This window comes from Bombus huntii, chromosome 13, assembly GCF_024542735.1.
Source record: "Bombus huntii isolate Logan2020A chromosome 13, iyBomHunt1.1, whole genome shotgun sequence".
NCBI classification, from domain to species: Eukaryota; Metazoa; Arthropoda; class Insecta; order Hymenoptera; family Apidae; genus Bombus; species Bombus huntii.
The window spans coordinates 1,933,312-1,959,961 of NC_066250.1; the positions used below are offsets into that span (position 1 = coordinate 1,933,312).

At 39.8% G+C, this 26,650-nt stretch overlaps 1 protein-coding gene across 5 annotated transcripts in view; it reads right to left on the bottom strand.

Annotated features, from left to right (window-relative positions):
* LOC126872425 (putative polypeptide N-acetylgalactosaminyltransferase 9) overlaps positions 1-26,650 on the bottom strand; it is a 292,111-nt gene that overhangs the window by 103,656 nt on the left and 161,805 nt on the right. For all 5 annotated transcript variants that reach the window (XM_050632373.1, XM_050632370.1, XM_050632369.1 and 2 more), the window contains one exon: positions 11,270-11,367. The gene's annotated coding sequence lies outside the window, so the exon portion shown is untranslated. The remainder of the gene's footprint in view (positions 1-11,269; positions 11,368-26,650) is intronic.

The window sequence follows — 26,650 nt, forward strand, 5'->3', positions numbered from 1 at the left end:
CTGATAACAGGGGCGGACAGCGAAGTAGAGCAAGCGAAAGTCCGTAAGCCTCTTATCTACTTTACATCCGTTCCAGTAATGAACTTTCTCGAGGAATTATCGCAATAATTATCGTAATAATTATCGCAACAAAATATTATCAAAACGTCGTCGTCAAAGAAGAGTCTTCTATATTATTTCATACTAGTTTTACGCGTACTTTACAATCGAAAACTTCGCAAAAGAATTATTTCGTATTTACATTATTCTTTCCATCTACTGCATCATTCTATTAATCGACTCGGTCCAACATTCGTTTTTCATTTTTCGTTTCACTTTTTAAATCCACCGATACGAATATCAATTCAAGAATCCTGTCGTTGTAAAAACTGTTGGCTTTCGTGCCGCCGGATCGTAAGTATAAACAGATCAATAGGAATATGAATCAGCCCGTCCCTAATAAAACATCAAAGCATAATTCGAAAAAGAGGGAAGAACTTTTTGAAATGGCTTTACCCAGGCTACCTACAAAATTGACTCTGAATGCTGCTACGATTCTCCTAGTTACCAAAGCTCTACGGTAGATTGAATTAGATGAGAGAACGCAAGCAAAACTAACTGCAAGCCGGGAATAATTCTTTGAAAATAAAATCTAGCAAATAAAACCCGCCCGAAAAATAACGCGTCTGTCCACAGATCATTCCTCTACCTCCGAAAACCGATACCAATCTACGTCAGAATGCCAATAGAAACATTCAAAGCTTCGTTCTACTTAATAACCCAAAAGTAAACGTCTCGTAACCAAAGAGAGACAGAAAAGAGATGAATCGAAGAGACAAGATAATTCAACGAAGCATCCACTCGAACTCGTCAAACGTACATGCGCGATGCTCTAGTTGGCGGAAGCAGTTCGCGAGAACTGTGCTGACTCGAGTTCCTAAACTGCACTCCAAGTCGCCAAATATTCCGCCACGTTCTTGCACTCAGCCGGCTTTGCCCTGCACTCGACTTCGGTCACTTTGCGGGCCGGAAACTGCGCGCGAATTCCGCCATCTCCGCGTAAACTCTCGCTTCCTCTCGTCGCTGCACGGGGTAAAACCGAATTCAACTCGTTGAAACTATGTCGAGTTTCTCTTTTCTACGTGCTCGCGCCGCGCGTTAAACTAGTATTACGTCACGTGTCTTCGTTGCGGCGACGAGCTCTCGTTTTAAGCGACGCAAGTCTTTGTCCCACCCTCTTCGCGTTCGTCGCTTTAATTCGCTAGCGTGTTTTTTCGAAAAGCGGACTCGAGACGAGTGGGCATCTGGTAATGCGCATACTGCGCGAGAACCATGAGTGTTCGTTGTGTTATCTTGAACGAGTTACGGTTGTTTGGATTGTCACGTCAGCGACAATGGTGAACAAGGAGAGAGAAACGAGAAACAAGGGGTGAAAATAGGGAAGCTTACATTTGGTTCGTGATACGCTCTGATAGCCGAGTAATTAACGTACCTTTTGGGTGTCTTTTGATTTCCATTGATTGAAGCGGTTTATAGATTATCAAGAATAGTATTATCATAAGATTATCGAGAATAAAACATAGCCATCATGGAGTGGATTTACCTTCACGCTAAAGACGCTACAAGCGTCGTGCATCTAAAGGCACTGGGAATACAAACTAGATTGCATCTTTATGCATTTTGCGGAAATTTGGAAATGCGGGAAAGCATGGAATGCGCACAACACGCGAAAATGTATTACCTGTTGGGTTACCATTTCTTTTTGTTTTTTAGTAGTCTTCGTAATGATAAGATATAAATTTGCATGAATATTCATGATCTAGCGACAACTTGTATATTCTTCTCCTTAATCCTTGCGATTTGCTTTATGATCTAAAAGAATTCCACTTCTGATGCCACAGCGCAATTAATCCGTGCGCGAATCTCTGAGCGACATCGTGACGAAGTATAATGAAAAGCGCGGATCAATTGCGAGTGTATTCCCGTCGCGTCCAACGAAACGACACGAGTATAAATCTGTGTCCAAGTTGGAGGAAAAGGAGACGTCCACGAGATACGACGAGCATAGACATGACAGACGTGGCATGGACCGTATCCCGCTGCTTCTGGATACGCTCTCCTCTGTTGCAGCTTCCGGCTGGATGCACGCGCGCGCATTGTTGCGCTGACGTGCCGCGAGCAAGAAAAACGGAGAAGAGCGGATAAAGCAGCCGTTTACAGAGACGAACGTGCACCGCACACGGCACACGGCATAATTTCATGTGGCGGTTGTCAGAGCTCGATATGAGAACACGCGCCGAGGACTAGGGTTACATCGATACTTGAATACGCATCGCACGTAACCGGGAACCATGTGGCTAATCGTGGAACGGCTGTATTTTAGCCACGAGAGTTTTGGAATGGCCAATTAGAATGTTTCGTAAAGTTCACTATGTTCGGAGTTGATCTATGTATCAAACGTATCGTTCGGGAAAAAAGAAAAAATTATTTGCATGAAAATCGCGTAAGGGAATATTGGTGGAAATTTGTATCGGAAATTGAGGATTTTTATCGGTGAAAGGAAGGAAACAAGTGACATTTTAAGCTGGTATCAAGCCGCTTCCATTTCCATAGGTAAAAGTCGTAGCATATGTTAAAACGACGTTCTCGACATCGATACAGGGACGATGTCGTGTAAACAAAAGTCTCATCGGGTTTATGCAGCTTATGTCGGCGAGGAAAAACTCTGAGAATATCCGATTCCCTGTTCCATGCGCATGCATCCGCCAGAGTAAACAGAATATTTCCGGAGCAACGTTACCGTACCAGCGATATACTGTAAAATATCTAAGATACTACGATCGAATCCACAACGAGAACAGCCGACGATTTAAAAAAGGAAATGTTCTCTTCCCTTCAAACGCTTGTCATAGAAATAAAAATAATTTATTCCTTTCATCTTCTGGATCTTTCGAGATTTGGAAATTTCTTGCGGAAGATGGTCTTTGAATAGTTCCATCGCGAACATCGATCGAAATAAATGCCGAGTAATAAATAATAAATATTATTGAAAGTAATTTTTAATTCGAGTTACTCTTAATTTGAAAACTGTGAAAGACGAAATAAATCGACGTGAAACCTAAATTTTTTCATTGGACGATAACAGTTTATTGAACAAGTATACGCAGAAAGACAAATATATTTCTTGCGAATTATTCGCACTCGTATTGAAAAATAAACAGGTAGAATAAAGAAAAAGCAATTTAAGTGCGTTATCGGTCGATTTTAATTGTACACGTGCTAGATATCTCTAATTGAAAATGATACAGATAACAGATTAACGAGTGCAAATAATTAATGCAGACCTTGCTTGCTATTAAAGCTCGTTGGTTATCGATGATAATAAAAAAATAACAAGAGAAGAATATTAATTAAAATTTCGGATCGATATTCTACCTTTTATTACAGTTGTTGCTTACGAAGTTTCTTTTTTATTCGCCCATTGTTCCATTACAATGACTTAGGTTGGTTCGACGTAAAGCAGTTCCTTTTATTTTGATTTTTTGTTGAATCCCGGAAGGATAATGGCGCAGGAGGTGGAGGAGGCAAAAATAGTGGAAACGAAACCAGCCCAAACGAGCAATATTCGTCTCACTAGGAGTTACACCTCGCTGGTTACATTGTACTATTCTACAGACTGCACTTTGCGCAGTAGTCTGGCCGTTCCATATGCCAGACAGACTCTCATAGCTATTTATGGAATGAAACAAAAAGGATGTCGGAGGATGCGACCTACAGAAATTCATTCCCATGAAAGAATGCTTTTCTGCTAATCAAGGATCATGCTGACGATGCGTACTAATTTTTGCTTTCCATTTCAAATTACTATTTTCACTGTCACGTCACATATTCTATTAATATGAATACCTATATAAATACCAAGCAATTTCATAAATTAACACGTAGACAGAAATAACAATTACAAAATGCTTTAGACCTCTGGTTAAAATATGGACAACGCGAACGTCAAAAGATTTCCTTCGATTTTTCACGATTCAAAATTTATATACAATTCTTTCCATCGTCCAATCTCGTGATTAAAACGTTTCGGATGGCTTAAAACGGTAAAAACGACAAAAGGTTAATAAACAAGAGTTTGTTCGTCAAAAACGATCGGTCCAACTGAATTTCAAATCCATACAATTGGAAAATAAATTTGACATCGAAAAATATGTAAACGGGAAATCAGCTCGTTAACAACTTCATGACACAATAAAATTTTTGCAAACGAGTCACGTTGTCAACAAAACGGAGAAATATATTCGCCAAATAAATTCAATAAATGTTTAATAAGCCAACGATCGTTGATGCTACAAAATTCACGGTTTTAAATACGGTTCGAGCAAACAAAGAACAGTGCACCCATAAGTACCGGCTTCCTACTCCAAAAGAATTGTTCTGAAATTGCCCTGGGAATCGAAATCTCCGCAAACAATCGGAAACAAATTCCCCTCGGTATTCGTAGCAATTCATACCGACGTAATTATCCTGGGACGCGACACGATTCAATTTTCCGCTTAATTAACGCAAGCGTTAATACCCGAAAATCCAAGTTCCGCGATACTTTCGATCGTTCGGTTCGATTAAACTTTTCCCAAGCATGGGGTGAGTAGCGATTTATCGCGTTTCCCTCTCGTAAGACGTTATTATGCGAATGTTGAAGTTAAAACGTTATCCATCCTGCTTCCATGAAGCAAGTGAAAAAGAAACAAGCAACGCGAGCGAGCGAGCACGCGCGCGCGCGCGAGAGAGAAAGAGACAGAAAGAAGACGAACAAAATTTGCGTAAAAGAAAAAGAACGAAAACGAACTTGGTCTAGGCTGATCCGTTCTTTTTCCAAGCTGATTCGCGACTCACCCCCGTCGACGAATAGCTTGAGAGAGCCCTTGAAAACGACTGCAGGGCAAGTAAAGCGGAAGAGGCAATTAATTAATCCGGCGGAAAGTATGCCGAAGAAGTTTCAGCACGTCCCAGGCCCCTGTTTCCTTCGCGAAACAATGGAGATTGCAAGTGTACCCTCGAGTAAGTGAGAAAAAGCGAGACAAGGATAGAGAAAAGGGTTAGGGAATACTCGACTCGATTCCCGGTAACGAAGCGCGCCAGTCCTCGTGGCCGTTCCTCCGCGTTGTCGGGCGTTGCATTTGCATAAAGTTGGGAAACTTTTCGAATAAACACGAGATACCAGAAACGGCACACGAACCGGGATCTGCAGTTGGCGCAACTTTTCTCCATTTCCGCCTAGTTGCAACGCGTCTCATCGACGTCGCCGCTACGACGATTTCTACTGGGAAACTTTTTCGCAAAATTCGGTCAACGTTTCGGAAAAATATGTAACCTCGCGGAAATTTCCTGATCGCGACGAGTTGGACAGGGAGATGGTGGACAAGATTATGGTTCGTTTGGGGTTCGTAAGAAGTTTCCGGCTGCTTTGGCCAAATTTTCTTGAATCCTCGTTACCAGAGAGATACTTTTGGGCTGCTACAGACTATTCGATGGAGGAAGTGCAGCAGCAGTATGGTTTTCGCAGATTGTTTCCGATAGTGTAGTTACATATAGAGCGTTTCTTTCAAGTGCAAAGAATGGAATGCTTCGTGTGAAACTAAAGCAAACGAGATACGTGATACGTACGTGATACGAGAAGGAGGAAGATCATTGTGTGCAATGGCAAACTTCCCTGCATGAGGAGCAGTGGAGAAGATTTCAAAATTAAGCTAATTTTTCAGGATGGTCTTCTACAGGGTGATTCAAACCTCAACCGACTTCACCAACTTGTTCGAGAGGATGTTTCGAGCAAAGAATGTTATATTCCCTATACATAGATTTATCTCCGTTTACGAGATACGAGAGGGAAAGTAGTATAAACCGCAAACAATCAGATTTGTTCAAGCCGCTTCACTTTTAACGATGATAATAATAATTATTCTAAACTATATTTCACACTGATTTATACTGGTATCCTGTACATATCCTTTCGTTCATAATATCATAATTCAACCGTTTGTGATTAGTTTCTGGCGAGAGTAACATCGTACTCCACAATTGAGGATAAACAAGGATCGATACTATTGATTTTAAGTACTCAGTTTTCGGCTGGTAACAAATTATTCATCTTATTGCTCTAATTCATAGATAGTTTTGTACCAAACGAAATGTACGTAAATCACATCAAAAACCATTGGTAAAAGGTACATCTTCAGCCGTGAGAACCACGGTCGAATGCCTTCTCTTCTGCATAGCTGCACATCGGTCCGAGATATATGGCCAGCAGCGAAAGAATAATACGGCTGCCAATGTTAACTGATTCTATATGAGCCGGAGAATTTTCCTGGCCACGATAATGATGTTTCATGCGAGGAGAAACACGGCCCTTCCGGGAGCCATGCTACGTCCATGGGGGAACGATGCACTATTTAGATAAGCCAGACTGCAATCGGCTATGGTGACAGGGAAATAACGCGAACCAACACCGTGAACATCCATGGAGCAATTAACGTTATCTCGTTCTTTTCTTGTGATCTTCGTGTTCAATTCATATTTTAGATTTCTACTCTTATTCGTACGAGGCTCGTAATACCATATTTCTAATTATTATCATTTCTCTATGATAATAGATTAATTTCTACGTAAGAAGGTATTGCACGACGTAAACGGCTATTAAGAAAATTGAATTACTTTTAGTAAAAACGGAGAAAGCTTTAATAGACTGATATCTCTGGCCGTTATTCAGACTGCGAGCAAATGAGCTTTCAACGTAATAACGTAGGAGGCTATTTAATCATTAACAAATATTTAACTATAGCCTTAAGACAACAGCAATTTCATCAGCCGGAGATTCTTCGTAAATGAAGCTATTAATGCTCCAAGTTACCGAACCTTGGAAACTTGAAGAAGAGACTGTTTTAGCTTTATGGAATTCCAAATCCAACAAACGGCTCAACAGTTAAACGAACTTAAGAAGAGTTAATGTTACACGAGGAATTCACAGTGCCCACAATTACAGTACAAATACAAGAAATATTACCTCTTCTTACGTTTTCTTAAACTCTAGTAATTAAGAAACTTTACATTTCAGCAACTGGTTAATACAAATTCGAACGTTTCTTTGCGAGATAAATTTGGAGAAGTTTGTTGGAAAAGATGCCATCTTTCTCAAAACTCATAGTTCGGAACTTTATTTGATAAACTAAACTAAACGAATAACTGAAAAGGTAATTTTTATGTAGTTTAGAATACACTTTATGTAACACCGTACGCTAAAGCAGACCGATGAATTCATTACGGTAAACTAATGCGCTAAATTATGCCCCTATTACTTCACACAAACGTTCACAAAATAAATATGAAGTAGCTTAACTCCGCGAAACACGAGCTTCCGTAACGGTAACTCAGAAAACCTCCCAATTAACCATTTTCATTCTCCTAATTAAAAAGGACGAAGTAGAATTACGTGCGAGGTTACAGAAAGCCCGATTAAAATCTCGTACCCGTTTCAACCGACAAAGCTAAACGAATAAACACGGTTGAGGATGCACGGAACATCCGAGTCCGAAAAAACAGGCGGAAAGTCACGTCACCCTCGTAACACGGCATCCCTTCTGTCCGTGCGCAAACCTTCGCGGAAATTTTCCTCTCGTTACAGAAAATTTCGTTTACCGGTAAAAAGTTGCTTGGGCACGCTCGAAACCGTCGGCATTTGTTATTCGACGTTTTAATGAAATACATGGCAAGAATTTAATTAACCCTTGGTCGGTAATGATGAAAGAAGGCGCATATACGGACTACTATGCGTTTAATCTTGTTGCAACGGCGGAGTCAACTCGTTCCTTTTTCTTTTTTCTTTTTCTTTTTCATATTTCTCGCGGTAACTCCTTTGTTTGTAACGTATCCGCGAGAACGCAACCGCGTAACGCTTCGCCACCTGTCCACGAGCCAGCTTTTTTCAGGGTTGAAATACGCTCAGATTTTTTTTTTTTTTTTTTTTTTTAATAATACGAGAATAATTGCATGCGAATTTAAATACAAGCTGTTTCTATGCGACTGATATAAAGGAAATTATTCTATATAATAATAATAAGGAAGAGGCTAAAGTTTTTTTTCGATTCGAACTCTGTTTTCAGGGGGTAGCGCAGGAAATTGAGTTTGAAAATTCATCGAGCACGCGTGCACTTCGGTAACTATAGACTGTATAATGGTATTACTATTGGATACGAGGGTATTTTAAAGCAAACATAAGTAGAAAGTGTAGAGTAAAAGTTTTTCGTTTCGTTTTCGAAAGAATCGAGTTTGGAAATGTATATATGTACTTTGTTAACTATAGATTGTATAACTGTACTACAACGAGATGTGAGAGCATTCTATGAACAAGGGCTCTACAAATAACCGCAGAATAAAAGTTTTGCTTTTGAGGATTCGTTTCCGAAAAAAATCGAACCTAGGATCCGTTGATAGATTGGTCTGTTTCGAATCCAATTTTATCGAAACCGAGATCCCGATTGAAAAAAATTTTCTTTTATTACTACATATTGTATTATTAATATTAATAATATAACGTAGCGTTGTGAAGAACGTTGTTCGTTATTCTGAAACGACGCACTAGTAAAGAAATCAACACGAGTCGATGCTTCGTTAATTTCGAACGTCTCACACACGGACACGCAAGTTACCGAATGTCCTATTGGTGATAGCACGTGTACGTCGACAAATACTAATATTCCGTATGGTGGGCGTTTCATGTACATATCACGGGAAACAACGACGAAACATACGACTGATTACGGGGACTATCGGAATGTACACACGAATGCACCGCAAGCGTTAAAGTGCAAATGATTACCAATGCACCAGTCAAGTTTATACAAATTCGAGTATTTAACTGTTGACAGCGAAACGATCGTGAAAATTTATCCAACTCAAGTCAGCGAACTACTAGAATTATCACGACGGCCACTATTTCTAACATTGAGCATGAAAATCACTCGAAGAAACGATACTCGTTGCATCGTTCAATGTTTCGTTCTTCCGAAGACCTTTTAAAATATATTTTAACGTTGCGTTAACTTTGCAATTATTTATTAGATCATATTTTTCGTCAACATTTATACGATCATTTATCAAGTATTTAAATATGAATTTTATTACTCGGGATAATAATAAAATAATTTTATACAAGTTAAGATTGACATGAACCAGAAATTATATTCCTTTCCCAAACGAAACGACTCTTTAAATATTTATTATCGTTGTAATAAATTAAATTTAAATTAAATGTATCGCGCGAATCTCACGATGTTTTCTATTTATTTCCTAGATAAATTTCGCGGGAAAGAAAGACCAAAATCGAGGATAAAAAGCAGGAAACAAAAGACGCTGAAAAGGACCGGAACGGTAACAAATCGGCAAACCCCGTTTATGGAAACAAGCGGGCAGAGGATACTCGTAAAAAGTTGATAAAGATACGAGAAACGTAGCAAGAAGAAAACAGGGGATGGAAGCAGAAAGTAAAAGCATCACGTGGTGCGAAAGACGGCCATATTCGCGAAAAAGTCTCGCGGATTTTTCTTGTTCCTTAAAGCCCGTCACTTTTGACCATGCTGAAATTAAACAGCGAAAATGTTGTCGACGAGAAATGAAAACTGACGCTTACCGCGGAATATCGCGTTTAAATTCCGCTCTACGTACCAAGATTACTTTTGACAGAAACATCGAAACATAAACCGGTCGAAATTGTCAAGCAAATCGAGTCAAGAATATAAAACAGCTGTCAAGTTAGAGAGAATATTTAATCTTGCAAAAATATGTCGAAATACATGTGGAAATATTTCATGAAAAAGCGTTTCACATTCCTTAATTTCTTTAAAAGTTATCGAATACTTGTTCCATTCCAAAAATCAAAATGGATAGGTATTTCGCGTTCTTTTCAGTACAGAATACTTTTAAGAACATTATCAAATAACCCATAAAAATCGTGCAATTAAAAACGGACAGTTTCATAAATGTTCCACTTGCTTTTAAAAGCCCTCAACGATCTCGTCACTTTTTCGAACATACACTGAAAAATTTACGCCTGTCGCAATCACACTTTGGATAAAAAAGAAAGCTATCTTCGATAACTTTGTACACACTCTCGATCAATTGAAAGAACCATCGTGGCTATATATATATAGCCATCTATAATAATAGCCATCCTATTTCCAGCCTGAAACCAGCAAGCACGCTTCGCTCGAACATTCTCATTGTCGCTGTTCGGCCATCAACAATTTCCCATCAAACCCGCATTTACACCTCCAATCTGAAAGGCAGGATCCTTTTTAATAGCCTGGGCTCTGGCTGTTCGAAGAAGAAAAACCCAATTTTGCCGATGAAGTCGGCCCATCCCCGGCCGCGATTCTCTTACCCTTTGTTCCCGACTGAATGGTAGGCTCGATATCAATTGAAACGTTCCAGAGGAAACGGCTCCATCGGCTCGACCAACAGAAAATTTTTAATGAAAGTCGCCTACCCGAAGGTAAGAACGGAGAGAAAAGGGAGAGAACGCGTGGAAACTTCTACGAGAAAGATAAAACCGGTGGATTCGTTGGGGAAAAGAAAAGTCGAAAAGAGGAAAAGAGGCAGAGTGGCGGTGGCAGAGGGAAAGCGAGCCAGGGTAATCTCTGACATCTTGTTACAGCTCGGCACAAGAAAGAGGAAGCCTCGGGGATGGAGGGGTGCCGAGACCTCTTCGTGGCTGCGTTCAATTAAAGCGTCACCTCGCGCAGGAAACTTTTATATGAATGGTTTTCATTACGTCGCGGACTTATTAAAGCCGTCTTCGCGCGAGCATTAATATCCCTCATCCAGACGAGTTTTGTTATCAGGCCACCCCTTCGTTCAACCGTCCGTGCTCCTTGCTGGGAGCCAGGACGATTCTATCAGCCGTGGAGCCAACGAGCACGATGGACATTACTCGACCCGGTCACGTGCGAATTAATGGACTGATTATTTGATTCATTGAAACGAGAGAAATGGTAAATGGTTTGGAAGTAAGCGGGTATCGATACTTTGCATTAAAACGATGCATCGAGACTTTGGTATTATTTGATGTAACGTAAGTGGAAGAAATTGTTAGCGATTAATCATGGAATAATTAACGGATCATTGGTTTTCCTTTATTTTTCTATAGGTTCAACGAAAAAAGAAAAATATAAGAGCGTGTAAAAAAGAGCCTGGAAAATAGAAGAGAATTATAATTTTTTTGCTACTTAAATTCACTCACCGATACTGCTTATAGAAATGCACACAGCGGTTGGTTGGTAAATCCTTACTTAAGTGAAAAGTATTGTCTCGTAAACTCCCACTGAACAACACGTTATCCTGGAACAGCAAAAAATACAATTCGTTGTACTAATATAATACATTTGTTTATGCTTAACTAAGTAGAAAATCTATGATATCCATAAATTAACAGTATGGTATAAGGAAACATGTATAATAATATCAGTCATAAATCACGGGATATAATATAACACATTCGTGTAGCTATAACAACCGACAGATGGATGTTGTCAGAAACGAACCGCTTAGATCCGAAAATAAAGCATCCTTATCCACACTCGTAGCGCGATAAAATCATAAAACGTCCAACGCTATTTCATTTCTAAGATTTAAACGGTCATAAATTATCATAGATAAAATATCTGCCGGCGTAACTCGCCTACGGAATACGCAGCAATATCCTGTAATCTTGCGTTCGCGAGCATGTACGTTTAATCTTGAATGGCGATCGTTTATGCTACGCACGAACACTTTACTACTTCCCCATTCCAATAACGATTCTCGACAAAAGAACTGCATAAATACAGAAAAATTGTTTCAGGTACGTGGACAATTTTTCGTTTCAAAATCCCTATACTGCCTAACGATATAACCAAATCGTTGGGTTCTATCCAAAGTCTACCGAAGCTTTTTCAATTCCTCGGATCTACAACGCTGTATCTGAAACTGTAGACTGTTAACTGTGCTACGTTGCTAATCGGCCGCGCTGCTGAAGCAACGTTAAACGCGTATACAAAGGAAAGAAAAAGTTTTTTGTTGTCCTACGATATTTTTCTTTCTGTGACTTGTCGATGCTCATCGCCACATTTCGGAGAACCAATTTTCATCATTTTTATCAAGTTCCGTTTATACTACGAATCATTTTCTTAAAAATTGACTGCAGCCTATGTTACGATAAAAGGACCTTGGATTTGTCGACGCTGCACGAAACTACCTCCGCTTGGTGCGCGTGTACGTAAAACAAATTTTGTGTACGAAAACAGCGACAAGCTAGCAAACAAGCTAGGTACACTATTCCAGGCACTCTATTCGCCCTCGATTCCTTAAGAAAAGCTCAACGACGGAACCCAATTCATCCCCGAAAATAACACGCAGCAGCCACGTAGCCGACTAGCCTAGATCGCGAGAAAACAGCCCTGTAAACGAAAGCACGACTTTTAACGTGACGGATTAATTTTTAAGCGTATAAATAACTCTCTCACGGGGGAAAAGGGACTTTAGGTCGAGCGTGGCTGAACAATGGCGTCTGCTGCTCAGCTGCCGGAAAAGAGGCTTTTGAATTCAGCGTACGGATATTAAACGTCGTTGGACGACGAAGCCAGTGAAAACCCGAAACTCTGACCGAGCTTCGCGGTGTGACAACGTGAAAGCCATAGGACGAGGAGAAAGGGTGATGAGAGAAAGAGGATGTACGTACGTCTACGGGAATTATGATCGTACGGAAGTAATTCCGCCTAGCGGCGTGACCTTCTTGATTTCGCCCAGTGCTCCACGTTTCTACAGTTTCTTCGCTCGTATAACGAAGAATGGAACAACCGAGTCTCATCCTTCGAGTACGACCAACGTAACGGCAGTTTCGCGTGGCATCGTGTACAATGCATGTGCATGAGCTCGCTTATAATTTCACGCCGGTGCAAACTGTTCGATCGCAGGAAAGGAGAGGAAATAGCAGCGACGAGGTGAATGTCGATGCGAGACGCGAGTTTTGAGTAATTGACCGAGATTCAGGGTGATTACAGTATTGGCAGAGGGTAGAGATACGACCAGAGGCCACATTCTCGATGAAGACACGACTTATAGTCTCTTTCGCGTTCATACTTTCGTTACAATTAGATTATTACATATACATATACTTAATCTTACGTATTTTGTTTAGTATTGGAATATATTCTTTTTACCTTCGAAATATATCGTTCAAACAACTATGCGAGGCTTTCGTCGGAAAAGCTTACAGCACGACGATCGCCTGGAAGGCTATTTTTGACATGTTACGAACTTGGTATTTCCAAAAGGTAATTTTGAGTCATATTGTAATAAATTATTGTAAAAGAGATAAGGTTGCCGAGGTTTCTGAACTGGAGGGATATGGTAACCTTCCTGGCAAACCGAACACCTTACGTTAGTTCAAGTAGTTCAAGTAGTCGAATGTTCGGCGATAAAAGTGGCATCAGAGATACTCGACTGGAAGGAAACGATCGCGGCGTCGTATTGGAGAGGCGAGCCCGTGTTCAGCGTCATAACAAGGCGGAAACGAGAACGGTTCTCCTTTCTCCATTGCGTTGCTAATGCACTAAAGCTCGCTGGGATGCAACGACGATGTACCGTGTTGGTGTAACGCGAGAAGTATGTAAATTAGCAGATAGAAGGCGAGCAATAAGTTAGAAAGTGAAGGTAAGTCGTGAACGCGAAATCACGTGTTTGGTTTTTGTTCTTCGCGCCGAGACGAAGAGAAATGCTAATTATAACGTGTCATGGCTTCTAATGACGATGTAAATTTCGCTCTTTACGAAGATCGATCTACATTCGACCAAATATAAATTATCAGTTCCTAAATCCCACTCTGTTTCGTAAATTTCATTACGCGTATTTATCCAGCATTTTTAAATAGAATTTTTTGCTAAAAAAAAAAAATTAACACGAACCTGAATATCGATAACAAATCTCTTTGTTCGCTTACTACGAAATAAAAAACTGTTGAACCTGTGAAAATTCTGTATGGAGTATCGAATGTATCAAAATTTGACCGAAAGAGAGAATAGTTTTGTTAGATACCAATCCAATATTTGTTTCTTTGTACTATGTGTGAAATAAATTATTCAAGGAGACTGGAGTATAACTGTTGCAACCGAATTCATTCGATATAAAAAATGTATCTGTAGAACCGATCAGTCTACGTTCCATAAAATATGATACCACGAAATTCTACACATTAGTAATTGTCTCCGAGCAAATGAAATTGATACCTCAGCGACGTTTGCACAATTAATGAAAACAGTAAAACAGACGTAAAATCTTTGATAATTAAAAATGAAAAGGCCACGATCTCTTAATTTAACCAGTTCATTCAAATGAAAATATGTTCGAAATTTTAAACTACCATCAGTTTTCATTACCTCTACCGCGAGTATTACGGAAACCAGAATAGATCCAACAGAAACGATAGGGGTTCTTTGTAAAAAGAAGAAGAAAATGTTAAAGTCTAAAAAAATCACGTGTTGCAGAAAAAGAAAAAACAATTCCTTAGAAGTGATTCGTTGAAAAATCCGAAAACTTGGAAATCCGAGACGTCTCGCGTCTTAACTTTCTCCCGGCGATTCCCAAAGTTTCCTTTCCCAAAAGCTTTCAAGAAAGACCAACGCTTTCGAAGATCGCTGTAGACCGATAAAAATCCCAAGACAGCACGGAGGAGCTTGAAAACACGCGAAGAAACGAAGAAACCTACGGATTCACCGAACAATGCCGCTACGTTAATGCGTCTGTAAGCGATAGCGTTATAGCCGTTAATGCGAACAACGAACAACCGGTGTACCAAGCAAGAAAATGGTCCTTGGAAAACACAACTTCTTAAAACAGCGTAGTGTCGTATTACACGGTGTTCGCGCATGAAGTAACACAGAAACGAGGCCGGTTATTCTATCCGGTCCTTGGAATCGTTACAAGCATTCGTTGCGACTGAATTACACATACGCGGGCCATACTTTTTTTACCGGCGTCTCTTTTGCACATGGAGAGAAGTCGCATGTGAAGTTTCAAAGGGGAACTATAAGGCTTTGTGCGCGCGCTAGACAAGCCGCGTAAAATAAAAAATTCTTCATTTTCCATTATGATTCTTTTTGCTCGAGAACTGTCTAGTAAACCCGCAGCATCGCGGTGAAATGTATCCAAAAGTGAATTTTCAGGTCTATCGGATATTTTGGGTTTTCAGTGGAGACGCGAGTACGATACGGACGATTCTAGAGAATGCGATCCGAGAGATAAAAGAAATTACACAGTGTCGAATATTACAAGGGAATATACAATTATCGAACTTCGCATAATTTTCTTGAAACCCTTCGAATTAAAAATGAGCAAGTATTTATTTGGAAGCTAAATCCTATTATCAATTTCATCAGTTTTCTTCCATCACACGCAAACTTTTAATTCATCCAGAACGTATTTTTTTTTTCTTTTTTTCATTTATTTAAATACACGGAAAAAATCCAATTCCCTCAAACTGCGGCATTCAAACCCACGATAGTTGCAGTTGTAATTACGAACACGGAGAAAAGGTCCCACTCCAATGCTTCGGCCAAACAATCCCAAATCAGAAAAAATACAAAAAAAAAAAAATAGAAAAGGAGACAGAAGCAAGAAAGACGAGAGAAAAGACAATGAAAAAAAGGACGGCGAGAGAAATAGAGAGGTAAAATAGTTTGTCAAAAATGAGTCGAATTCCGCGGCATCGATGTCACGCGGTTGTTTGTCGATTTTTCTCCCCCGTCCCGCCGCTCTGTATGGTTTTTTTTTTAAACCTGAACGCTTCTCACTCTTCCTTTCAACCTGATACACCGCAATTCTCTTTTGCCTCGTGGATCGCGGGCGCGCGTTTCAAAGCGGATTTTGCGGAGCGTGACGGCGTTCGAACGTGATCCTAGCAATTTGTCGCTGCGGCGCATTCATCGCTGCGAATCAAACCGATTAACGGCGGAACCGGCAGTCGTTGTATTCGATGGCCGACCCTCGATCCGCCAAACCGTTCCCGCGCTAACGGTGTACAGCCTAGCTTTTTCCCTTCTCCAGCTTTTCCGTGTCCATTCGGAGACGTTTTCAGATAAATTTCGATCGAGAAACTCAGGCATGAAAGGGCAAAGGTGAAAGCTAAGGATTAACTATCTGCATTTTATTGGCCTCGATCCATAGCTAGGCTCTAAAAGTCGAGAGCCGACGAGTCTGCTACAAACGTTCGAATTCGTTCCGACAGAAACCTCGAACGAAAGGGATCGACCGTGGAAAATCCCCTTCCGCACTCTTTCCAAGTGATTTCGCTAATACTATTTGCGAGTTCATCGGTACTTTGCCCGATGGAGAAATCTTGACTGTGACTTTTTAAAGGTGGGAGAGGAATAAGGGGGGGGAGGGGGGAGAGAGAAGGATCCATACGAACGAAACGGAATTATTTTTTCACGACTGCGAGAGCAGGTTTTGATTTCGATGGGGTATTTGACGGATTTTCTGGCGAGGAAAAATATTGCCGAGGTTCTGACGGATATCCCCGATGAAATGTGTTTATGGAGGTTTGAAAGATTGGTTTTGCCGAGCGGATTGCAGCATTTTTTTTTTAAGCAAATGGGTTCCTTTCGGATTTTACGCGTGGGTATGTTGTTTCATATTCGAATTCTGCTCGAATTCCAATCAATTTCAAAGAATAAAAAGTAATGTTAATCACACCACTCGATACATTTCTTAACAACATAATAGATTTACAAAGCGTGCCTATCGCTTCTGCTGTGAGAAATATCCATCGATTATTCGCAGCCAATAACTACCAAGGAACACGTTCATACTTGCAATTACTTTGTCTACCTTTACGTAACCGTTGCACTGCCTTTTGCATTTACTCGTCCACATGATTCAAATCGTTAAATTCTGCTTGCAAATTACACAACAGAAACCTTTGGTTCGTTGACATTTACACTGACTCGACGGACAAAGCGATTTTTCCAATCGTCGCTTAAGAAACGATCATAAATCGAAGAAGGAAAAGGAGAAACTTAAAACAAACACGGTTCTCTTCGAATCTTTCACTTCTTTTTTTCCTTCGCTCTCTTGCGACATGGAATTACACGTTCGCTGATCGAACGCATTTACAAGCGGCGAACAACGCCGTGAAAGAGCAAACGAACGGATCTCTTAATCAAACTCGAGCGTAAATTACCAGCTCTTGACGTTTATTTCGGCTGCATTATTAACATTGCACTAGCTGTTTGGATATTTGCATGCAAAAAGCCGATTCGTTTGATACCTATCCAATGTAATTTCCGTACAAGTAGGCACTTTAGCCGCAATACCACACCACGTTATTTGTCGTCATTCGAAATTGAAAATCGGCAAATTAGACCCGGTTTAGTAAAATAGAAGCTTCCCCCACGATTCAATTATCGAAATCTTCTTCCGATGTTTGATAAAGTTATTTATTTAGAGTTTCCGACGTCTAATCTCGTTGATCGTCTAAACAAGTGATTTCAGCGGCGATCCTTTCATTTATAAATATGCCAAACTTCTCTGTACTCGCGAAGGTACCATATGGTATTTTCTTTCTCTTCTGAAAAATTATTATATGCAACAGAAAATGATTTTATTACGCAAAAGTAGTTATTATACTCTTTAATATCCCACTGGTCGATTGAATTGCGTAAAACGATGACTCCTGCCTCTTTCGGATGGACGAATAACCACTAGATTTATCCATACGATTTCATAAAAAATCGTGTATCGACTATCCACGCGCTATTGACCCTGCCCCAAAGCTGAGAACCATCTTTTATGCCTAACGACGAAAGATATACGCTCGAGTCTACTAGAACACGACACGTTCGGTCCATCGTCGATCTTCCTCCCCCGTTTCTCGAATCTGCGTTTACATGGTTAACCCATTAGGCTAATCCCGCTTGTAAATTCAGCCAGAGAACCGTAGCAACTGCATTTTTTCGACAACCATCGTTTCGCATTCCGATTCATCTCGATCGACCGTTCGAAATACGGGCAATTAAAAAGTTAGAGTATGAAAAGTACGAAAGAGGTTTCCCTAAGTGAACGAGTGACAAAAATTGAAATTCACGAGGTGAACGATGAATGCACAGTACGATTGATAATGTAAAACTACGACAAGAGATTCGGTAAAACAAAGATGATTAATAAATTTGAAAATTGTGAAATATCTAAAATAGTGAAATTTTTACATACCGAAATTTAATAATCTCTTTTCTTTGGCAAGTGATTTTCTTAGTTTGTGCGGATATTAATTATAACTGGAACTTAAAAACAGGCGCATCGATTTGCCCTCAATTTCATCTATTTTTAAATAAACGATCGGTCAGCGAGGAACACGCCATTCGCTTTTCACGCCATCTTTTGCGTGCTCTCGGCCTTAATTCTTACGATGCAATGTGCATCACAGTCAAAGGAAGCTTTTTAACCAGTATTGTAAAGAGTTTCCCTTCGCCGGAGATAGAGACGAGGATTTAACTTCCGTCGAAGGCCTGCCTTCTCTGCCACGCAATTAGGTTTTAAATTTTTAGTTTATACAATGTCGAAGTCGAACAGAACTTGATAGGATTTCTTTGCAACCAGTTCGCAGAACGCTCGATATTCCAATTTCCTTGTTAATAATCTGACTTGTCTGTGCCTTTTCAAAGTGACGTGATATTTTTGCCGATAGCCTTTTATTTTTCTTTCAAAAATATCTTAATTGAAAAAAATTCACATTAAAAATAAAACCTTTGAAAATAGTGGCGAGAGCGTATTACTGAGAGTAATTCGCGACAAAGAGCGCGAGAAGTAGCGTTTAAAATGAAAGTAGGCCACCTACCATTATTCACTTGATGCAAATAGGAAAAGTAAAGAAAATGAACAAATGGGCTTCGCACGAGTTAAGCGACACGCAGTAGCCGAAATGGATGTACATAGCCTCTTCGTTATTTCAGACGAATAAGCAGGCCGAATTAGAATATGAACTTTTATCTCATTCCTTCAACCTTCCACTTACGAACGATTATTTCTTCAAACGCCTAAACAATTCTCCAACGAACGAATTACCTCGTAATAGAGATACAGTGAGAAACAGCACTGTCAAACATTTTTTAATCCTTCGTTTGAATAAATTCAAAGTGCGAAATTGTATAAAATGCGCATAATATGAAACGGTATATAAAGTGTCCAACGTATAGCGTTTGCCATAATACTCGATGTGTAGGTAAAATAATTTCCTAGCGAGCGTTATGAGATTGGTTTTCCAGAAACAATCGCGTAGCTATTGCGCTTCGCGCTTGCACTTTGCATTTGCACATTACACTCGCGCTTTACACTTGCGCTTCACACTTGCACTTTGCGCCAACGTTTCGCTGACATCCTACTGCGATTCTACATTTTTAATTATATTCGCGGAAGTATGAGTTTGCATAAAAATCCATACTCCACTCACGGACCACTCGAAGAATTTCGCGGGCTATAGCCTTTAAATTTAACCTTCTTACGAGAGACCCGGTAAACGCGGTGTTACACAGACATACTTCCGTGGAAACGACGGAACGCCGATAAGGGACGAGGTGAAACGAAAGTGTCGTTATTATTAAATAAAGTGTGGCGTAAGAGGCGGCTGGGCTAGTCGCCGGTTATCATGGAGGACAAGGAAGAGGGATCATGCATAATTCAGCGAAAACTTGGCTCCCCTGACGGGATAGTAGACGAACAGCCCGTGGTATCGGTGCATCACGACGCGTAGAATAACGGCACTCTGTCCTTTGCCTCCCGCCACGAGCTGTCTACCCGCCCCGTAATCTTTACCGAGCCATTAACGTCCAACAACTTTTTATACGCCCGTCCCGGGAACTCGATTCAACCTGCACTCTGTTGCGTTCCGAGGTGGTACGATGTTCATCAAGTTCGCATCATTCGGACGTAAATCGTATCGATTATGAACGAAGAACATGCATATACGTGCGATAACAGAGTTACCATACTAAATATCGTTCAAAGATGTTACACGTAATGGTGTTAGAGGCAGATTTGATTACGAAAAATCTCAAATAGGACAATAGCAACTGTATCTGATAATAAAATAATAGTACGACGTTCTTCGTTCACTGTAGATACAGAAGTAGAAATTTTCCTGTAAAATAATTTCTCGTAACTTCATAAACGTTCGCAATAATAAATATAGAAATATAGAAATATAAAATAATATTTCGTATTTTGACACAATTTCTGAAAATACAGTGACATCGTACAATATCTGCATTCTAAGCGAAGGAGCGTTCTCTTTTCGGTCTGCATCGGATAAAGAGTTAAACTACCGAAAAAGCCAATACATTTGGAATAGAAATCAACTTTCTAACTATAACGGGAAATTGAAATCGAAACTCAGGTAGCGGCGAGTTGCCGTACATCGGCCCTTATCGTCGCGACAATCCACGAAGAGGAAACGGAGGGTGAACTGAGAATTACTCTGGGATACGAATACGCTTCTGAGCATTCGCCATAAGCAGGCGAGAAGTGCAAGCTCCGTCGGTGCTTGAAACTTAATCCCCCGCGTCGTCATAAGATAACGGCACTCGGCACCGCATAAACTTCATTGTCTCTGTGCTAAGCGGCCGTTGCAACATCGTCTCTTTACATAGCCTCGTCTCTTCATTGTTTCCGCGGCGTTTCTGGCGTTCGTACGACTATACCGTCGCGTTACCAACCCTCTTTCGACCGCGCTGCCAGTCTCCACGATACGCAGACAATCTGATATCGCGACGAATTTTGCATTTACGTTCCGACTGTTCTGACATTTTGGTGAAATCTCAGTTCTGACACCCGACGAAATTTCACAGTGCTAATTGAATGTGTCGAGTCTTTATCGCTGTGACCGATATTTCGAGTATATGAAAATACTTTACCATCTACTAAAATTAACAAGCTTTATTCGTCTCCGATTAAATCCAAGAATAAGATCCTAATTATACGACCAATTCTGTGTTTGAAACTGACAGTAAAATTTTCAAGTCGTTACGTGCTGCATAAAATGCAAGAATTTAAAAAAGATGTATTAGAACTAGAAATTGCCTTAGAAAAGTCTCTCCAGAATGACAATGATCGATTTCATATTGAAGATCGCGAGACAAACTACGCTATGCATCGACGGCCAAACAATTTTATTTTGACTCAGGACCATAAATTGATGGTAAAGCTGAAAAATTATAATGGAGCTGGAGCGTAAATGAATGATGACCTACATCACAGGGGAAAAGATAAAACTTCCAAAATGCTGCTTGATTAATGCTCGATCATAGCGACGTAAGAAAGGGGGCCGAATACCAATCCATCGATTTAAAACGACTGAACTGGAACAAAAGATAAGAGCTCGTGGATGTAGCAAGGGTTCTAAGAATTTCGTGTAAAAGAAAAGCGAAAAACTACAGCAGAAGGAAGGATACAGTTTCGAGGAAACGTTGCTAATGAAAATTTCTATTTTAAACAAGTTTTCGGGAGACACGGTGATTAACGAGGTCCAGTATCATAACGGGAACACGCATAGGCGACTAGCGACGTTTCTGGACGTCGTTAATCACCATCGTCCCTTTTCTGTTTGAAACGAAGCTTTAGCTCTTCAGGATCGATAATCAAACGAAAGGACAAACACACTGACCAACTAAGTATTATCCAACTAATTGTTGCAGGGTGATACGACATACATAGTAAGACGAATCTGCGAGATTTTAAATTGTCTAGGAAAATTAAAAAAAATCAGAGTAAACGATAGAATATAACTTTTCCTTTGAACTTTCCATAATACGCTTCGTGATATTTTAATCGGAAGCAATCCTTTCACAAATCTCAAATGCTAAAGTATTTGGCATATTCGAAATTTACGCTGTTAACTCATCGCCACCAATGCAAGCAATCTGTGAACAAATAGACTCTGTAAACAAGCGCAGCTGTCGTTAAACCAAACCGCGTGCAAACGTCGAAAATCATAGACGACCAGAACGCAATTAACTATAAATAAATACAACTGATAAAACAACGGGAGAAAGAAAGTCTAAATGATATCGATTCGTATTCAAAGTTAGGGTACTCGTTTCGCATCTATGTAGCTAGGATCATCCGTCTACGTTTGTGAACACCAAGGAACCTAGAGAATTCACCACGGCAGTCCAATCGTCTGTCCAAATTAGAGAAAGATAGAATTATCAAGGGAAGGAAAGACAGATGACCCTGCTGAATAAAGCAGGGAAGGTAGCTTCAGCCGGCCCAAGGGTAAAATTTGCATCGGCGATTTGTACCCCCTTCCTTTCCCGCGGTTGCTTTCCTTCGCAGTAGCGAACCTTAATTCGTTTTGTTTCTCGCGTTGAGAATATACCGGTCTTTCCGCAGCAAGTTTCTAATCGTTGACTATCTCGAGATAATCAGAGATAAAGAGCAACAGATAATTACAATTTTTCACGTATTTGAAATTACGAATCGCAATTTACGATATCGCTTCGATCCTGAAAAAGTTGTATAGGAAGATTAACCGAAGCTATAAAATTTTTGAAACTCCTTTCATCATTCGATACTCAACGCTCGATACTCTTCTTCTATCTTCCAAAATCTCTAACTTGTTCTAAGACTAGAAAGACAAATTACGTTCTACTTAGTCTGCAATAGACCGTATCTAATACTATATCTAATAATAGCCTATAGTCTATTGTTATGCCGTGGAATATTTGAATTACAGACGGGACATCATAACTGTCTTTTAATCGAGCATTTTAAAGCTGAATCAATAAATCGAGCATAAGTTATTGAACGTTTATAAGCTCGTCAAAACATTCGAGCGATAAATTTACAGGCTGTTCCTCGCGTTTATGAGTGCCATAAACGAGAAGGAGCGCGTGATTCAAAGGAGACGAGAAATAGCAACCGCTCGTCGATGCAGGTAGTAGAGAACGGATTCGTGTTTTAAAGGACTCGGATCTGCCCACTCTCTTGACGTACTACGTTTCGAGATCAAACGCGAAATTTCGAAGCGAACGATGTAATTGCATGCACTTGAAGGTTTCTGGCGTAGCGGATGTAAACTGGCGAATTTGCGAAAATAGTTTTGAAAAGAGAAAATTCGAGGTAAATGTACATTAACTGATAAATTCATAAAATTCCAGATAATTTAATATGTAAATCGATGTTATATTTTACCTACCCCTTTTACATGTAGAAAGTAGTTAAAAGCGCGAAGCACTGATTTTTCCGTTTAACCGTGCGTCCAGTGGGTCATCCAGTGTCGGCATACGACCACGATTTCTCCGACATGCAAAATCAATTAAATTTACGACCTCTTGATTCCACGTGGATACTAATGACACATAAAATACTAAATGACGCTATAATGTTCCATGAGATTACTATGTTTCTTTCGAAATTAAATACGTCGGTGTCATTGAGAAGAAATCGTAGTTTACTGCGTCATAAAAATAAAAATTAGAGGCTTAAATTGATCGAACAGCCGTAAGAATCTTTTTCTCGTTGTTATCGATCTTGTCAGAATGAGATTCGAAAAACAAAATGGTATTCCATGTTTGGCTACTTTTCTCTAATAACGATAACGAATAATAATAAAATACGCGATCCTTGAAAGTCTACCTATTATGTCTCAAATTACACCAACTTCCTCGTAGACTCGTAACAAATCACTAATCGCGAAAAAATCGCCGGTGTTCGATCGCACAATTCCCAACTTTCCGGAGGAAAACGAGCAAGCTGATCCAATAAAGGAAACGACGCATAAAAATTTTAAATCTACAGAACGTTGACCGAGTCACGTTCCCCGTGAGCTTCGCGCTTTCTTCTCCGTTAGATGGAAAGCGAGCAAATCAATGTTTCTCACGAGGAATGTTTCTCGTTTTATTTCGACCGACTTTGCAGTTGTGACGGTGGTCACAGGGATAGAATGAACGTCATCGTAGCTCGAAGCAGAAAATTCATAACACTGGGCCTTGGAGGAGAGAAAACGAGCGACCAAGTGCAACTAGTATCGACGCGTTTGTAAATGTTTGACGCGTTCTGCCTCGGTTCGTGAAGAAAGATTTGATCGTTTTAAGCGGATATATGTCACGGTTTAAACGTTTATCTATCGTATTACGAAGTAAAATTGGAAATGAATTTTAAGATAGAAAATAGGTCGTTACTTGCATTACTTGTGAAATGGTATGTATAACTGATGATTTCGCTAATTTGGAAAGAGGTCAAGAGATTAATAGTGGTGGAAGAAACAAGCGTAGAAGATGGACGTAACTACACTCGTGCCCAAAACATAATTAAGAAGAGAATTAGTTTCAAAATAGGAAGTACTTATAATTTACAACTTATAACCAGATCGATATTTGGATTGCCTGTAAAATAATTTAACAATTAGCCAATTAGTAAGGTTTTCGATGATCCAGGAAAGTTAATGTAATATTGCAGACAATGGAAGTGGTAGATAAAAGGAAATTGAGTATCGTATGTTCATACTACGTTCCAATCAAATATGAATTTATATTGACTGCGTACGGTAACGAATAATATATGTATGTACATATAACGAAGCAAGCATTAAAATCATACAGTCCCACGATCATTGCTTCGCTTTAACATGTATTTCATCGTGGAATTACGTAATTGAATAATTAAAAACCGTTTCTTTTCTATAACGAAAAATTTCATTTATCGCGTTCGTCATTAATTACGAATATTAAAAGAGTTCGCTCGGTTTTAACGCTTATCTAATTCATTGATTTAATAACTTATCAAAATCGGCAATAACGATAACTTTTTGACGGGCAAAGATTGTACGTACGATACGGCTGATAGATTTAAGGATAATCTTTCATTCAAGATAAAATCTATATAAGATCATATTTGTTTCACTCCAATTACATTAACTCGAATTCTTCGTAATATCTCAGCAAACTGAACGATACTGATCTCTCCTTATTTATAATCTTTCATTACTAAATCTCCGAATAAAATAGAGAGAAGGATTTTCACATTGATTTCTGTTCGCACCACAATGCACACGCACACTCTAACCTCTGATCAACCCATTCAGATACACCCTCGGTACACCTCGGCTCGAAACTCATCAATATTAAACGTCTTACCTAGCAATGAATTTATTTGAATAGCCGTAAGCCTTCAACCGTTTCAGACACTTCCAACAATTTTCCTTCGATCATGAATATTGCATGATATCGCCTGTGTAACTTAACGAAATCGCGCTCCGCTGTGTTCACTAAGAGAAATGAAAAGAAAGTAAGAAAAAAAAAAAAGAGGAACAAGATCACCGAGTTTCTCTATGTCTCTCTGTTCACCGACCAGTGATGCATTTCGCGGGAAAATAAAACAGCCAGCTGGCTTCGATCGGATTTTTTCGGTTGGCCAGCTCGTTTCGCACGACCGGAAACAACCGACGAAAAACCGAGCCAAGAAATGGCTCGTCACTGACGCAACGAAATTGTCTATGAAACGTAACAATCGTTACGTCCCGGCGTATAAATTTGTCGTAACGAGATGTAAATGCACGATCGCGCGGACAAACGCGTTTCGTCTTTTTATCGCCAGCTGCCTCCGTGTTTCATTGCGAACGCTGGATTAGAATCGAAATGTAACCAAAATGGCACGAGAGCAGCTCGTTTAGCTGTACAGAGTTTGAAAGGAACGGGGCATGATCGATGTGCATCGTTTCGAGAGTTTGTGGATAATCGCGTGTACGGCTTCTCATTAAATGTACGCGATATGGACGAAGCGTGAAATATAGACAAATCACGTTTTGACCAGTCGAAACTGGAAATGTTTAATCCCGCTGGATAACATCGGTAAATCCCATTGATTTATTTTAGATTCGAGATAAATTCTCAAACCTACGAACTTTGAAGCTTTTCTATCGTTCGTAAAACATAATTACGAGTATGTAACGTTAGAGTAACATCAAAATGATAGAATCGAATTCTATGGGAAGAACAGAGCATGAAACATTGATCGTATTACATGGAATATTCGATGCTTATCGACGTATATATAATATGTTGCTCACGTGCAAATTATTATACGTGCAGCTCTGTTCGTCGAGACAACTTTCGAAACAGGACAATTCAAATAACTGGAGGAATTATTGAGCAAAGTTCGCATACCCATCTAACTGTGGCCCATATGACTTAATAATCCTCGTAACGATACCGAAGTTCGTATCGCATCCTGTTGGAGTAATAGATCCCCGTTTTGGAATTAATTCTATGTAACTATGACTATGGATTTGCAGTAGCGTTGTTCGGTAACAGTTGAAAAATTTTATCGCTGAAATTTTGCATCGTTATCTTATCGATACGATTATTGGATTAACGTTGACACTGATAGAAACTGTCGAATGTCTCGTGTTAGATTTATCGAATTCTCTTTCTCCGATCAGCTGTCGTTTACGATTGTACGTAGCGTGATTGAAATTGTAGTAAAATTCAGGAAAGAAGGTTAGACCGAGTTGCGAAGAAGCGAATTATGAAAATACGCATTAATGTATTAGATGATTTTATGAATATTGTCGGCTCATTAATTATTAATCTATTTACAT